Source organism: Mchenga conophoros, linkage group LG14 (assembly GCF_057382185.1).
Source record: "Mchenga conophoros isolate Kocher_MC1m ecotype Shallow Benthic linkage group LG14, M_conophoros_male_GT1.1, whole genome shotgun sequence".
Classification (NCBI taxonomy): Eukaryota; Metazoa; Chordata; class Actinopteri; order Cichliformes; family Cichlidae; genus Mchenga; species Mchenga conophoros.
The window spans coordinates 32,479,618-32,495,010 of record NC_140539.1 but is presented as its reverse complement, the minus strand read 5'-3'; the positions used below and the strand labels follow the sequence as shown (position 1 = coordinate 32,495,010).

At 39.6% G+C, this 15,393-nt stretch overlaps 1 protein-coding gene across 5 annotated transcripts in view; it reads left to right on the top strand.

The window, feature by feature from the left end:
- Positions 1-15,393, top strand: part of LOC146560131 (cell adhesion molecule 2-like) — a 151,640-nt gene that overhangs the window by 607 nt on the left and 135,640 nt on the right. The gene's annotated exons all lie outside the window — the stretch shown is intronic.

Below are 15,393 nucleotides of genomic sequence, written 5' to 3'. Positions count from 1 at the left end.
AAGTTGAATTGTGCGGCGCAATGAGAAGCAGAATGCGGCTGCACAAGTTTTTGCATCGGCGACAACTTATATATTGCACTCCCTCCGGGATTAAGTGACAGATAAAACACCGTGCTGCGGATGAGTCGATTATTGTCGCGCATGGTTGCTTGGTTCATCCGTTTAGGCTATGCCCGCTGAAACTGACAGAGCAAGCCCAAAAAAGAGAAAAAAGAAAGAAGAATGTTACAGTAACCGGTGGCGTGTGTCTTTTTCCCTGTGAGTCCGGTGTCATTGAGCGGATCACGATGAAGTCACGCCATCGCGTTTGTTTGGGCATTTTGAATCATTCCACACATGACTTTAAATGACTGAATTCACAAAGGTGATAACAAGTCTTCGATGTGGCAAAGACTACATTTCCGTTAAGCGTTCGTTAAATGTAGCTCTGTTAAATGTAGCGAGAACTGTGCCTTGCGTGTGTGCTTGTGTGTGTGTGTTTTAGGAGGGATTCTTTAGGAGGCACAAGCCATGTAGTTACTCATTCAGAGTTGGGCGGCTGGGGACGCAGGTAAGGTTGCATGCATGACGCTTCTCTGCAGCCAGGGATCGTCGTCGCCTCATGACGAGTCCCCAACTCTCCACAGACTGTCCCGCTCTTGGACATGCTTGCGCAGCCACCGCCCTATAGGCGACCAGTGCGCATAACGCCTACCGGAAGGGGTGGCGGTGGTGGTGGGGGGGTGCTGTCAAGGGGCTTCATATGAGAAACTACCATATCTAAGCAGTTATATCCCCGTCTTCCCCAGTTTAATAACGTGTTGTCCCACATGACATTGATGACATTGTCAGTGCTGATTCAGTACACTGTGCTGATAATAACAACGAGAATGACCTATGATCATCCTCATCACATTAACTCGGCCTGTGGTTTAATTTCCATAAGTCTGAGGCTGACTTCCTTTATTGAGCAACTCCATGAATGATGCCACTACCACCACAGACCATCAGATCATTAGAGCACCTTTAAACAATAATATATGTGTCAGGCTTACTTGCACATCACATCATTGAATTAAAAATCAGTTCTCAAATGAATCAGTTTTTCCAGTATCAGATCACGTTACTGTTAAATAGCCTTTTTCTCTCATGACTGTTATGTGTTCAGTAAACTACGTAGTTGGATCGCTTTACTGGACAGCCTAATGGTGAAAAATCGTGTAAGTTTGACTTGAAATGTATCTTTAAATTGCAAAAATACTTATTTACTTTGCCCCGATGCACGTTGCCTTGTGCTATTCTTGCTGTCCTTTCCTTCAGCAGGATTTTGTCCAACACTTTTACCTGATCTCACTGAGCTGTGGAAATTGAAATTCCATTATGAGGTGTGTACAGCTGTGATCTAATCATACAGACAGCCACTTCCACTTCCCGCCATGTTACCTTAAATGTGACCCCACTGAAGAGGAATATGAATTCGAGTTAAATGACCATGCGTGATTTAGCATGCTTTGGAGTCCATTAACTATAAACTGTGTAATGTTACATAACTGCTTATTTAAAGTGTTCTTTTTAAAAAAGCATGCCTTTTTAGCTGACTTTCCATTGTCTCTGCAACCCTTTTCATCAGTTCAAGTCAGTGTAGTTTGAAAATTAATTTGCTGACACACAAAACTTGATTTTTGTTTTAAATGCTGCCTGGTATTGCAACACCAACCACTGGGAAAACGTAGCTTTAATAGTGCATTCAGTCTGAGCATTGACATTGAAAGCATTGCTTTTATAAGCTGTGTTGTAGGAAATGTATTTACCTGTAAATATAACTATCAGTCATGTTTTTAAAGGAGGTGAAAAAGACTCTGCAAACATCCAAATGGAAGAGTTTATCAAATAGTCCTTGCTTACAGAGCCTTACAAGAACACATAAGTGGATTTAAAACTCTGTGTCCCAGATTTACTTTCTGAAGCATATTAAATATTTTTGAAGAAGATTTTCAAAGCTATATTGAAATAAATAAAAAAGGGTTCATTGGTAGAAAAAAGTACTTGGTCTAAAAACCTATGGTATGCTTTGGAAAAGAACGATGTGAATTGTAATTATTGGGATACATGGAAAACTCCTTGTAGTTAGTGTAAGCCTGTGCTGATGCTCAATTTATGAGTATTAAAAAATGTTTGTGTTGCAGGTTAATGGTGGTTTGTTTACACAGTGGACACCAATTGACTAATCATTGAACTCTCTCTTTCCTCCAAAATACATTTGCAGTTTAAGGGTTAGATGCAATTTCACAGATTATTTTTTTCTGAAATGGCACATATATCCCTTTGAAATTTTCCAGCAATTAATCAGGTACACTTCTGTCATAAACAAAGGTATCCACCTTCTACTCTCAGTCTGGATTTTGTAGATTTTTTTTTAACCATGCAGCACATTCATCCAACGTGAAAATTCCTTGGTTTGAGACCAGGCGTATACACAAATCCCTGGATGCCCTTACGTCAGGAAAGGCATCTGGTGTAAAAATCTGCCAAATCAAATGTGCATCCATCTGCTGTGGCGACCCCTTGTGAATAAGGAAGCAGCTTCTTAATATTGAAAACCACTCCCACAGAAAACAATTACATAGATATGGAATCCATTTTTACAACCTATAGTAAGTTTTTAAAGTTGCCTAGCCTCTAGTGGCGATGTGAACAAGTGCATGTAAAATGCGCCGGTGTCTCACCTTTAAAAATGATAGCATGGCTACCTGTTCCAAAAATGGAGCTTTTCTCATGTGGTGAAAGTTATAAAAGGGTTTGTTTTTACCCAAACCAAAATGTTATGTGGCTAACTCTAACCAAAATGTTTCTTTGTGTATACTTAACTTCACAGCAAGAAAGTGAAACTTTGAAAAATGGTCCAAGATTCAAGTCTCATTTTTCAGTCTCCTTGTCAAAAACTTGGCTGTATTTGTATCCCCTGCTGACCAATCTCCCAAATGCTGACTTTTCCCTCTCTTTTAAAGTTTACATTCCTCTATTGTGGAAGCGCTTACTTTTAGATAGTAGAAACAATTTGATTGAATACTTAGTTTGTAGACTCAGTGTACTCTTACCTTTTCAGGAGACAGACATACTTTCGGTGGCTTTCTGGGAAAATATATCTCCCCAAAATGAAATTAAGAATTTTGTTTTCATGAATGAGAACCTGACTTTTAGGTGACAGGACTGAATTAATGGACTCGTTTTTTTTTAGAGGACAGAGGAGACAAAGTAGTTTTGTTATATTCTAATTTCACTACTTGGTAATTTCAGAGAGCCGCAAAAAAAGTATGCTTTTCACAGCCCACTTTGCATCAGATTTGGGGTAATGAATAGGCAGAGAACAGGGCACAGAGAGTTTTCTCATCTTGCCCAAGAGCTCTGACAGTGCCCACTTCAAGGGCTTCTTAAATATTGATGTTATGAGACTTAGGTTAGACTTAGATGCATCCAATGCCCAGGCCTGTGCCCCAAGACGCTAAAACCTAAAGTTCTGTCTTAGTGGAAATGTAAGAAGTCGAGAAACAAATGAAATCAACAGCTAGAAAAGACAGGGTACATTCTGGGCTGCACAGTCACCCAAATTTGTTATTTAAATAGCCAGATTTTAAAAACCAAAATGCATTGAAAAATGATTTCATGCAAAATACACACAGGTGGACAATTACAAGATACATGTGCCAGGATTTTTTAAAATTGGTTTGTACCAGTAGTTTGTGGCAGATATTTACAGAATTTCCTATCTGGTTTTGCTAATTCTTAAATGAAATCCTGATATACTTGTACACAGAAATCTGGCGTGCATAGAAAACTGATGCTACACTCATTCATTGCTTACCCATTTAACAAATTTCACTGAACAGTTTTTGCGATATCATAGCCTGTAACAGACAAATAAACAAATGGGACTGAAAACATAACCTCCTCAGTGTAAGCAATAAGGTGCAGCATTTTCTGTGTGATCACAGCCTAATCGACAGTTAAATTGCAGTGGTCCGCATCACACACTGCAGTGATTCTGTAGACGACTTCAGCCTCAGCAGCTCTGTTCATGCTCTGTAATGCTGAGAGTTATTTCATGCAGACTCATCCTTCTAGGAACAACTACACTATTAGAATTTGCCTAAATTCATTGCTGGGCTTATTTATGGCTGCAGCCCATAAACTGCTGTACTGCCCAAATGTTTCAAATGCTTCTATGGCAGATAGATATAAAGAGTGTATGGCGCACCCTTTATTAGAGGGCCTGCCTTGTTCTCCTGCTTTGGGTGTGACAATGATGATGTTGTTCCCATACTGTATCTGCACTGGTGTTAACCTACGTAGCGATAATGGTGTATCACTGTATATTTCCCAAAGCCAGCAAATAAAGACAGACTCGTCAGAGGCAGGTAAGACGGCAGGCTAATGCTAATTAGCCATGTGGCGTCGCCATGCTTAGCCACTTTGCAGACCTTGGGCTGATTGTGTCATAGATGTACTGTAGGTCTTATGATCTTCACATTTCCTTGTTGGCCACAGCTTCTCTGGTTCGGTCTGACATTCCCTCTTCTCAAGTGTTTCATCACTTTCTTTCATACAGAGCCCAAAAAGCTCCCATACCACCAAGGGAACTTTTCTTTTGTTTGAGCACCGAGTCTTTCATCATTTCTTATCTTGTAAGACATTTGGGCAAGTACACCCCTCCAGGTGACGTTGGTATGTGTTTGACCATTGTGTGTGTGTGTGTCTGTGTGATGGGAGATGAAAATTGGGTTGGGGGCTTAATGAGGGCAAAGCAGAAAATAAATGAAATTTATGCATTTTATCCGCTATCTAGTATTTATTTAGTATTTATTTATTTATTGTCATTGTCAAGAACAATGAAATTGCGTTTGGGGCTTCCATACAACCCAAAAAAAGAGAAGAAAATAATAAATACCCCTTAAAACCCAAGTGTACATATTTAACCCAGTGTGACTCCAATGCAATAAGACAATCCTTAGCAATAATGTTCGTAGAAATTCAGACAAAGACCTGAGAAACATGACAAAATACAACAATGCAACCCATTCAATATTATTGTACTGTGAGATATGATATCAGATATGATAGTTATCTATTTAAGAAAGAGGGGGGGGGGGGCAGGAGGGGGAAGAGAATAAAGATATGATGCACCAATGCAGACCAGTTCATTGCTATTAAGAAGTTGGATATGGTTATTGTCCGTGAGAGGGGGGCAGAGAGTTCAGGAGCCTCACAGCCTGTGGATACAGGCTGTTGGCCAGTCTGGATGTTCTGGCCTGTATAGACCTGTACCTTCTCCCTGAGGGCAGCAGATGGAAAAGGTGGCGCGCAGGGTGATGTTGGTCCCGCAGGATACTGTGCACCCTCCTCAGACAGCGAGTGGGGAAGATATTACTGATCTCTGGCAGACTTGTTCCAATAATTCTGCCAGCTTCTTTCACCCCCCGCTGGAGTGCTTGCTGATCGGCCTTGGTGCAGCTGGGGAACCACACTAGAAATCCATACGTCAGAACGCTGCTGATGGCACAGTTGTAGAAGTTCAACATCAGAGATCTGGGAATGTGTGCGCTCCGCAGTCTCCTCAGGTAGTAGAGGCGCTGTTGGGCCTTCCGTACAACTGAGGTGATATGGTTGCCCCAGGACAGGTCCTCGGTCACAGTTACCCCCAAGAATTTAAAACTGCTCACCCTCTCCACCGCCTCACTGCCAATGAAGAGAGGCAGATGGTTGTTATGACCCCTCTTCCGGAAATCTACAATGATCTCCTTGGTCTTTTTGGTGTTTAAGACCAAGTTATTGTCGTGGCACCATGACTCTAGTTGTTGCACCTCTGTCCTATAGTTTGTCTCATCATTGTTGGATATAAGTCCGAGCACTGTAGTGTCATCTGCAAACTTAACAATGAGATTGGACGCGCAGGAGGAAATACAGTCATGGGTGAAGAGAGTGTATAGCAGAGGGCTCAGAACACACCCCTGAGGGGCACCGGTGTTGACCACAAGGGTGGAAGAGGTGTTCTTACCCACTCTGACACTCTGTCTACGGTTAGTGAGGAAGTCCACAATCCAGTTGCACAGAGAGGAGTTAAGTCCCAGTTGGTGGAGTTTGGGACGGAGTTTGTATGGCCGGATGGTATTAAAAGCCGAGCTGTAGTCTACAAAGAGGAGCCGTGCATAGGTGTTCCTGTGTTCCAAGTGCTTCAGTAATGTGTGCAGCACTGTGGCGATCGCATCCTCGGTTGACCGGTTCTCCCTGTATGCAAACTGGTGCGAGTCCAGGGATGGTGGAAAAGCAGCTCTGATATCAAAATGACAGTTATCAAAACTACAGATAAAAAGAGACAAGGTGATTGAGGATGAATAATTCCTTCATAATGCACAGGAAAAATCTTTTCCCTGATTAGTGAGGGAATTGAGGCTAGTCATTAAAAATGCAAAAGTGCCTTGTAAAGTCTTTGATAGCTTCTTTACCCATTGGTGAAGAGAAAGTGGAGAGTTAAGAGCTGTGTTAAAGGTTTCTTATTTGTGAGCAATATAGTGAGCTTCTGGAGGTAAAAATCCAATTCACATTCTCCATATGGATTTCCATTATGAGCCATAGCCATGTAACCATCCAAAGTAGACTTACTATGAGCTTTGACGCTGATGGTATGTGCTCCTATAGAAACCACAAGTCTGTATGAAAATACTGTTTTATTCACAACTTTGTGGAATATAAGTACTCTATCCACAGTTCTAAACTGAAACATTGACACTGACATTGTTGGAGGTCGTTGTTACTATAGAAATTTTTAAACCTGCAAATGTCAGCTTGCTTAGTGAGCGCAAAACTGCAGAAACCATACAACACACAACACAACCCCCCCCTCCTTCAAAATGATTACAACATTGAAATTATGCAAAGGATTGAATTTGAAAAGGTTATAGGTCACTTGGTTGGGATTTGTAATTCTTTATGGGATGAGGGTTTAATTCTTTACCCCTCGGCCGTAAAAAGGCTGATCGGGCGGGCGACATGGACATCCAAGCATGAACGAAGCAATGTAGGAGTTTTAATTTGATACCATAGGTGTATCTACTAAAAATCTCAGTGACCTTAACCTCAAGGTTAAGGGTCAGAGGTCAATATTTCTGAAAATCTTGTGACAGGTTGCCACCCTGATGCAGGAGGTGACTCCTCTGGTTGCTAAAAGAAGGAAAATACTCTTATGGTCTCATCTGTTATTGCAAGCCTTATTTACTAAAGCATGCCAGTCATTTTGTAAATTATGATATGACCAATTTGAGTAAATAGAAGATAAATTAGGGTATGCTTTAGGCTGTGCCTACAGTTGGATTGAAAGTGCACTGGAATACTGAAGGCTCATGATAATGCTGATGACTAAAATGTTTGGTTTGAGGCTTAGAGGACAGGCTTCACTGGCCACTGGCTGTTATATGTATCATGGTGGTTCTGTTGATTGTTTATATACATACAGTCTTATTGTTTCATCTGTACAACACTAGACTTGATCACAAAGACTGCCCATTACCTATAGTACCCCCACTCCCACCCCCATAAACATGCCTGAAACAACATTTATTAATTTAGTTTCTCAACTTTAGTAAATTTTTTTTTCCAATTTTGTTTCACTAGATTTTATGAAAATATAATTTATTTGTCTTAATAATTATGCAAAAATTATATAACATTAATCATTTGACAGGCTTCATATGTTTTCATTTGCACCCACCAATATGAAAAATTTCAAACACAAGCAAAATAACAAAAATTCAGTTCATTTACTATTGTTGGTCAGTGCGCAAGACTCCCACCTCTAACAATTTTGCTTGCACTAAGATAAAAATAATGCAAACAGTTCCCAAAGTATAAAGCAAAATTCTAAGCAAATGAATTTCGGAGGATATGATTCAATCAAGCGTCAAAGGCTCTGCTTTTTGCTTTCGTGTATAGCCCTGCAGTTGTCTGGGGAAACGATATTGTGTCCTATTATAGGATGCTGTGAGGAGTGTGGTTATTTCTTCCGTTAGAATGTTTGATTCCAACAGCAGCTTTCACTGCTACAACATAGATATCAATAACTCTCCTGCCTGCTGATTTATCATTTTGAGTGTAATATAGGATGGCAGTCGGTGCACCACTTCTCATTTCTTTTTTTCCCCTTTTTTCTTTTTCTGAGCATGGAGTTTTGTTCCAGCATGCACTGAAGTGTATTTAAAATCTCTTAAAAAATACATATTCGACCCAGTCAAAAGTAAAGCCCTAAATGTCACACACAGGGAACCTGTGAGCGTATGCATGGGAGCATCTCCTGTGGGTTGGAATAATCAGTCAGCAGGAATAAGCTGGCTGAGCTGAAGGCGAGGTATGGCAGAGGAAGGTGGTTTACATTCACGGATACCCGTTCACCACTACTGAGGGTTAGCTTATCCCTGCAGATTGTCTCCCAGCTGCCAAGTGCTGGCTCTGATGCTGTGCTTTATGCCACTGCAAATGGTAATCCAGTAAAGGGGACAAATGTGCTCCAAAAGAGCCACTGCTGCCCTGCTTGCTTTCTGTTGACAGATATACATCTGTAGGGATAAGCCTCAAGCCAGAGGCAAATGTGCTCAGACAAGTGGGGAAGGGGCTTTAAGATTAGCAGCTCACTGCCTCAACTATATTCTGCGTGCTGTCAGTCTCTCTTTGCCAAGCTCTTTGTCATAGCACTTTTACACACCATGCCCCCTCTGAGTGGGTATAAGCTCAGCAATGAAGCTGATAGACTGAAAGGGCAATTACACTATTAAAGATTATTTTGACCTGTATTTAAACGAAAAAGGTTAAGAGATTTTTCTACTTCCCAAGGAGCCAGTTCCAAGATACTCATGATAAGTCTAATGCCACAGTTGGTCACACTGAAAATAGGTAAAAGCAGTGCTTACATCAGTCGCTGCCTTCCTGAAGAGGTGCCCGTGTTCACACATCTTAAAGGGGTATCCGATATAAAACAGAATTTACATATATTCCTATGATTTCAGACAGATGAGTCAAAACATTTCCCACTTCCCGCTAAAGCTGGGACCTATGGAGCATTTGAAGTGTTATGTCACAAATCTCAGGTTTTATACTGTGAGACTTCACAGTCGGGAGAGGATATTATATCATCATTTGCAGCCACATTGAGTATTGTATATAAAATAACTAGACGTTTACTGTGCAGGTGATGATGCTGACCCTGCAATTCACTGTAGCTATCAAGCACATAATAGAAAAAATGAGATTGTGGTGTAAACAGAACTGAATAAACACTCAAAACAAAAATCAAATGTCTTAATGTTGCAGTGTTTTCACTGTTTCTGGGATTCAGTTGTAATGCATTTACCTTTAAAGGTTTAAACATCCTTAACAAACAGCAGAATTGAGCCTAGTGGACATTTATTTAATATTGTTCTAAGTAGTTCAAGGCTCTCTAACTATTTAATGGTGAGCTACACATTCAATTTTCAGAGAAAAGGGAATGGTCGAAAAATATTCTAAAAAAATAATTCACAGACTTGAATAAAATCTTTGGAAAATATAATAAAATAGTGTTGATTTCTTTGATGAATGAGTTTCTGCTGTGCTGCTGAAAAGGTGGTAGACGTGTGTTCTGCAAGAGGTTTACAGTCCCTACATTTTAGTATTGTGCCTGAAATGAAGCCTATACTTCATTTTATGCCAGTTTGCGATGTTGACCTTTATCAGTCTCTCTTGGCCCTCATCTCTGTTGAAGTGGGCTTTGTGCCCGACTATGGATGAGCCTGTGAATCTCATTTACCCTGTGTGATGATCTCCCCTTTCTCCTTTTGCTGCAGTCTCTATGAACAAAGTTAATATTTTTTTTGTTCAGAGATGACCGCCATATGACCAACCAGCTATATAATCCGTTTTTCCTACCTAGAAGCTATGTCAACTTTCATTCTGTTGTCCTTTGACAACATAGTAGACATCCTTTCAAAAGCAGTTGTGGTTCTGATAGTGTTTAATGCTGAGTGTTGACCATAAAATATTGTGCACATAATTATGTGTTTGCTGTGATAAATGTCCCTCTCTGCTTCTGCTGTGAACGTTTGGGAGGCTTCCAAAGAGAATGATTGACTGCCTGAGGTATGGCACTGCAACCAAACACCTGGCAGCCTGACCAGGAGTGACCATGCTTGTTTTGAGTTATGTCAGGGTCGTTTTGGAGTGTGCAAACAATGGCGGACAACAAGCTGTGGAGCCTTTGTTGGGCTCTGTGCGCATTTTATGCAGCTATGACTATTGATATGCAAGTTTAGTGCACACGAGCTTTTCTTTCCAAGTACAAAGTTTTGATCTGAATGAAGTAAGATGAGTTCTCGGTGCGTAGGCAGCTGTTGACAAGCTTTAGAGAATGCACAATGAAGTGGCAAATGTTGGCGTTTATGAAAATATTAGGTCTTTTGTTGTAATGAGTTTAGATATCACTTCATTCATCATCAAAACTGATGATGTTGTGTGGAAAATGTACATCTGTTTTAATAGGTTTTGATACAAATTGTTTTCTACTTGTGTTAATTATTTTTTGATTAACTAAGTAATTGTCTATAGGTAAAAAACATGTATGATTGCTTGATATGCCTAATCAGCACCATATAGAAGGATATTGGTTTACAGTGGTGCATACCTCCTGCATGTTTTTCTTTTTTCCTTTAAAATTGCTGAAACTATTAATTATTAAGTAGCAGCTTTAATTTATTTTGGTTGACAAGGCAGTTAATCTTCTGATCATTTCATCTTGCACCAAGCACCTTGTTTTCAAATAGTGCTTGAAAAATATGTCTTTTCTGGACAAAGTAAAGTTGAGACCGCCCCAAACATATTTGCAGAGAAAAGAATACAGCGAGTTTAAGTGCATTTGGAATAAGTGTGCTCACTTTACCATGAGGATTTAATGCTACTATTTTAATGTATTAACTCAGAAAGCCCATCACCTGCACACCGCCAGTAGAATTTTGCATCGCTGGGTTGCTGAGCTCATAAAGGCCCCTCAGTCGACTGCCCCAGCAGTCAGACTGGACGTCTGAGCTCCAGATAAAGGAGGCTCTGTTGTGCTATCTTTGGAAATTTGATAGGTTGCTGGAATACAACTCGCAAGTAATATACTTTTAAGAAGCAAATCATGGCAAATGCAGTTATTCATTCCAGGGTAGTGTTTTGCATTTTATGGCTTCATGATTTGATATGCTTTGTTCACAGTACAAAATTAAAGACAGTGGAAAAAATAAATAAAGATGAAACGGCAAACGTGCTAAGAACAGACTGTTGACTTGTGAGACAGGCTCGTAATAATTTGTCAGGACAAAAATGAAAACCATTTATATTCTCAGCTTGCTGAATCCCTCTCAGGGTTTCAGGAGCTGTAGACTATCTGAGTTTTTTTCTGAACGTTTTGCTGAATACAGACGGGTGTGGATGGCAGGTCACCTGTCCATCAAAGAGGCTATCATACGGTGCCTGGAAAGATTCATGTCATAAGGAAATTTGGTGTCTTCACTCCTCTTTAGATTTCTACATCTCCGTATTTATGAGAAAACTTGCAGGAAGTTGAAAAGGTGAAAAAGATGCCAATGTAAAGAGTACACAAAGAGGACTTTAATTAGAAACGTCTTCATGTCAGGAAATATTTTATGCCATTTTCCCATGTGTTTTGTATTTTATTCTTTGTCCCCAGTGTGTTTATTAATGCAAAATAAGCAAAGAGCCTGCTTTTGTGCCCGAGAGCATCCGGAAAACAGCACCAATCTAACCTGTTTATTTTCTTATTTTATTAAGCAAACTTGCAAGTACTTATGTGTAGACTAATCCCTGCCGTAAACACCGCCTGAAGACAGTTTAACATGCAACATACATTTGCAGTTTTCAAGCTCTGCATGCGTTGGTTACATCGCATTTTCTGTTTGTATTAGGAGAGAACAAACAAAGTTAGCACATTAAAAGGTATAGCATCAAACAATTGATCTAATAAATAAGTATTTTCAGGTCTTGGTACTTAATTAATAAGTATATGATTGTTCTAAATCTGGCTTTTATAAGCCCACTATATATATCTGTTGGTATAGATGATGTCCAGTAATGTTCGCACAAACAATAAATCATATCTTAACATTGATGGTAAACATATCCAATTGATTTAAAAAATAAAACGCATAATTATCATAATTCTCTTAATTCTTTTAAAGCTAAACAACACTTTTCTTTTTTTTTTTCTTTTTTTTGCTTACAAAAACAGTAATGCTAAAAATTCTAGCTGTGCTTCAGTGCAAGAACTGGGAAATTATTTTGTTTTATAAATCTGCATGAGTGAGATGCTATCCAGAAAATCTAACTTTAGAATAAAGACACCAAAAGCACAAAGTTAAGCTCATGCATGTTTATACCCTTTTATTGACTTCCTCTTTAAAAGCTTCCCACAGGTCTCTAAAGCTGAAGTGTAGATACTGAATGCAGGCATATTTGCAAGGGAAGGTGGGGGATAAAAGCACTGAAACTCATGCCCTCATAAAGAGGGATCAGCAGTGTGTACGGGAGCTGCATACCGATGCAAGAGATGCCAGTGCTCAGAGCCAGAGAGCATGCTTTGCTTGGGGGGGGGCCTTAAAGCTGCTAAGCTTAGAGCAAGAAGGGGAAAGTAAGAGAAGGTGTGGAGCAGGAAGGCACACTGTAAAAGGCTGAGAGAAGTGTCATTGTATATGTCTGCTATTTCCTTCACCTCCTGTGACTGCCATTATAAAATGCAGGTTAAGCCATTACATAGAGTAGTAGTACAGCATACTGGTGTGTCAAAGATTTACTCTGGTTTTTGGTAGTTTTGTGTGGAAAAGGAAGAAAAAGGAAATCTGTTTCCAAATTTGAGGATCTTAACATTTGAAAGGACACAGATGAATATATTAGAGCCTTCACACCATTGAGAAGAGCAGTTCAAAAATTAACTTAAGAATCAGAAACAGTGTCACCACCTTGTGCCGCCACCACCACGGCGTGAGGGTGACATTCAGAAGGTGTGTTCACACCAAGGAGTTCACTCTGACACGGAAGAATAATCATTCCTTCACCAAGGCAAGAGCTGAAGATGTAAAAGTGCTTTCTGCATTGTCTGTTTGTTGATTTGTTTGTGACAGACATTATGCAAAAACTGCACAGCCAAATTTCACAAAACTTGGTGGAGAGGTGAATCATGGATGGGCAAATGAAGCAGCCATTAACATCTGGTGCAGTCTGACATAAGAGTGTTGGTCTTGTTGGAAGATATGCGCTAGAGTTACCATTCTAGTTGTCTCTTTTTTACTTTAGGTATGTATCTATAAGATTTACACAGATGGCAAAGTGTTTTAACCAGTCACATTTTGTCAAGTATGAGTTTGACTGAAACTGAAAACTCAAGGTGCTAAACTCCTGAGTGTAAAAGCTCAGCAGAGCTGAAGGTAAGCATATCTGTTTGCATTCCATACCCATTTACAACAAAAGGGTCATTCCTTCTTTTTTACTGTAATTACCCAGCATTCACTGCAGCAGTGAATGGCATTTTTTGAATTACAACCACATATACATTTAAAATCATCACGTGGTACAACACATGGTTTCGCATGGGCCTAAACAAAATATAAAAAACATGGCACATATTGCATCTGGTAAGTCACTGAATGTCATGCTTTTCACTTGCAAACTTGCAAAACCATTTGGTTTAACAGAGATAATTCTCACTATATCTATGGGGCACAAACAGTAGCACGAGGGCTTGGCAAACACAGAGATTCAGCCAGTGTTCCACAAATTTATCTATCACTGATCTAGGCTTCTTAAAAAAGGGTGAACAGCCACATTTGTATGGGACCTGGAGTATTTTAGATTTAGTAATATTACACCAACTGAAATCATAAATTCTACTGTGTAACAGCCTATACATAACGCCACACTGATCTTACAATGTGCACTGAAATGAAGAATAAAGGGTGCAATTAGTTTAGTTTAATTAAATAATTTTGTGTGCTTTGCAGTTCATTCAATTCAAGTAATTACATGTTCTCTGTGAGAGCCTGGGTTTGTTAAATATACCTGCTGATATTTATACACAAGTGGGCTTTAAGGACATACGTTGATTCAGTTCTACATAATTTCTCATCAATTACTCATAAGACCTTTAATTTACAACAGCGTATTTGACCTTGTGGTGTGATATCTAAACTTTAACAACTCCCAGTGTGCATAGTTGTAGGGTCATTTTGAACCTCTTTGAACATTGCAAATTGCTTTTTCTCCCAATTACACCTTCAAAGTGATACTAGACTGTTGTCAGACTAGAAAATCTTACTTGTCACTAGAAATATTTTCCACATAATGCTGCAGTTAAAGAAATGCATAAAAATGTGTACCCAGACTTACTCTAATGGTGAGAATTTTAGAAATTTCTACAAAGGCAGCAGTGTGACATGTTAACTGAGGTCACAGCTCCCTCGTGGCTGTGGCTTCAAAAATATCATCCCTGAAGTTTTGGCATGTGTTATGCATGATTTTATTGGGCACATTTTTTTTCTCAATTTATAAATGGATTCCAAAGGTGTCAAAAATACAAGGTAACATCTTCCAGTGTTTGATACCCATCTGTCTACTATAGGCAGGTATGTCCAGGTATTAGAAAAAAATGATAGTGAAAATGTGCTATTTGGGATGGTGCTGAAATAGCAGGATATAAAGCCAGGATGGATCCTACAATAAGCTCATATAATGATCAGTCTGGGTAGACCCTGCTTTTATGGAGTCAGAGATGATTATACATTTAGTATCCTCCAGTTCTGGTAGAGTGTGAGGATATCTGGTGTAGACCGGGTGACCTTAACTACTGGAGCTGTAGCATCTCCCAGATAATGACCACTCTGAACCCCAGGAGCAAGCCTCATCACCTCATAAATACAGAGACCATATGGACTCTCGGTGGAAAGCTGCCGACAGTCACTTTTCAAATCGGACGCATACTTGTAGGAGGCTTTTGTGCTGAAAAAAAAAAAGAGAGATCCAGTTAACATTCGCAGGTTCATGAAAACGGTGTTTTGTGTAGGCTGCAGTTCAGTTACACTGACCAAATGGCAGATGTCTTGAAAAATTGATTGCAATTTTTTTTGAACGGTGGTCTTGACTGGGAGAAAACTATATGGTCAGATATAGAAACTGAGCCAGTGGTTAAAAGAAATTGCTTGTCAGTGTTAAAGTGCCCTGTTTGCTGCGAATTCAGGGTCACTGTGTAAAAGATAGCATAGGATTTCTATTTTACAGCAAGGCAACCTTACGAAAACCATAACCAATCAGAAGTTTGACACGTTAATAAAAAAAGGTTTTCTTTTAAAT